The following is a 2500-nucleotide window of genomic DNA, read 5'->3' as shown; positions in this document are numbered from 1 at the left end:
GGTGGGTGCCATGGCATGCCTTGGTGGGTGCCATGGCTTGCCTTGGTGGGTGCCATGGCTTGCCTTGGTGGGTGCCATGGCATGCCTTGGTGGGTGCCAGGGCTTGCCTTGGTGGGTGCCTTGGCTTGCCTTGGTGGGTGCCATGGCATGCCTTGGTGGGTGCCATGGCTTGCCTTGGTGGGTGCCACGGCATCCCAAAACGAGTCGACACCGTGCCTAATTTTTTTTTGCCCGTGCCAATTGCCCAAACTTTGTTTCTAAATTCATTATAAGACATTTGGAAGGTTTCCCAAGCTTCAACTCCCGCTCAGCAGCAATTTTCTATTTTTTATGAATTTTTTAATATTTTCCAATTAAAAAATAATAAAAAATAATCCGTTCGTCGGAAAAATATAAAATTTTTTCCTACTTGAAGACATGATTTTTCTAAGCATGTGTGCAAAAAATCTCATCAAAACTCCAAGTATTTCTTCAAAAAAGGCCATTATGTTTGCTCGGACATTTGTGCGCATCCTCCTGCCAGAGGGGATTTAGACTTAAGGGCTCTTTAGGGGGGGCATGCAAGCAGCCCCATGGGCAGCAGCAGGTGTGCTGCCCATCCGTGCCCCAACACATGCCAAGCTGGGCATGTGTTCAAAGGGCGTGTGCCACGCTTCCCGCAGGCGGCGGGGGGTATCGCCTTTCCACCGCCGCCCGGCGGTGGTTGTGGTGGCGGCCGGCGGAATTTTCCGGCGACGGAATTTTCCGGCGGGCGTCTGTCCCTTCGAAATTCATGGGCTGCAATCGTGAACGTCATGCCTACGCTCTCGAGCGCTTCTTGGCAGCGGCTTGCCTATGCAAAGCGGGCGGTGTTCATTTCATCCAATGCTACGCGTGGGCTTGCCGATGGAGGCAATTGGGGGCGTTTGGCTTGATTTTTGTGGTGCGTAAGACCCGTGTGTGTGCGTGTGTCGGCGTGTGTGCGCGTGTGTGTTCTAATGTTCTTGGGGGTGGCCCCGTGGCGGTCGAGCCTACATGCTTGGTGGCTTCATTGGCGACACGCCTGTGCACGCGGATGGTGTTCGTTTCACCCAGTGCTACGCATGGGCAAGCTAGTGGGGCTGCTTGGGCTGCGGCTTTGCTTCCATGGGGCTGATCCCCCCCTCGGTTTCCTTTTGGCTCGCTTTGGGGTGGCCCCATGGCGGTCGAGCCTACGTGCTTGGTGGCTTCATTGGCGACACGCCTGTGCACGCGGATGGTGTTCGTTTCACCCAGTGCTACGCATGGGCAAAAGCTAGTGGGGCTGCTTGGGCTGTGGCTTCGCTTCCATGGGGCTGATCCCCCTCGGTTTCCTTTTTGGCTCGCTTTGGGGGTGGCCCCATGGCGGTCGAGCCTGCATGCCTGGTGGTTTCATTGGCGACACGCCTGTGCACGCGGATGGTGTTCGTTTCACCCAGTGCTACGCATGGGCAAGCTAGTGGGGCTGCTTGGGCTGTGGCTTTGCTTCCATGGGGCTGATCCCCCTCGGTTTCCTTTTGGCTCGCTCTGGGATGGCCCCATGGCGGTCGAGCCCGCATGCTTGGTTGTTTCATTGGCGACACGCCTGTGCACGCGGACGGTGCTACGCATGGGCTAGCTGATGGGGCTGCTTGGGCTTGTATGGCTTTGCTTCCGTGGGGCTGGTCCCCCTCGGTTTCCTTTTTGCTCGCGCGCGATACTTAGTTTATCATGCCCAGCGGTCTTGGCTCGGCGTCACCCGATGCTTCTGCATGCTCAACTCGCACTCGTGGCTGGTTGGGTTGTGGTTCGTTTGGTGATGCTGTGGCTGAGTGTGCGTGACGGCATGTGAGTGGTGGTAGGGTTGTTCGGCTTGGCAGGCTCTTTGCTTGCGCATTGAACTGTTGAGTGTGCTCCCCCTCATTGTTTCTCCGAGTGTCGTCGACACCACGGGGGGTTCATGGGTTCCTGTGTTGCATACCTTCGTTGACGGAATTCGTTCCCTTGTTGACATTTTCCATGCCAGCCCCCGGTTGGTGGTTGGCAGGGCCTTGAACTTGTCTACGTGCAACCGTGCATACCACGCGTCGTTGCGTCTTTGTCACGGATCACGTGGGCAATCTCGTGCTCTCGGATGCAGAAAGTTTTGTGGGTTTGGGGGCCTACGGCCTCCGTTTGCCCAAACCAAGCGTACACGCACGATTGTTGCGCCCGCCCTCGATCTTTAACCCCTTACGGGCGTGTCAAGGTCTTGTGCGGTGCCGGCATCGAGAAGGAATGCTACCTGGTTGATCCTGCCAGTAGTCATATGCTTGTCTCAAAGATTAAGCCATGCATGTGTAAGTATGAACTAATTCAGACTGTGAAACTGCGAATGGCTCATTAAATCAGTTATAGTTTGTTTGATGGTATCTGCTACTCGGATAACCGTAGTAATTCTAGAGCTAATACGTGCAACAAACCCCGACTTCTGGAAGGGATGCATTTATTAGATAAAAGGTCGACGCGGGCTCTGCCCGTTGCT

This window comes from Corylus avellana, chromosome 1 (assembly GCF_965113065.1).
Source record: "Corylus avellana chromosome 1, dhCorAvel1.hap1.2, whole genome shotgun sequence".
Taxonomy (NCBI): Eukaryota; Viridiplantae; Streptophyta; class Magnoliopsida; order Fagales; family Betulaceae; genus Corylus; species Corylus avellana.
This window is presented reverse-complemented; position numbering follows the sequence as displayed.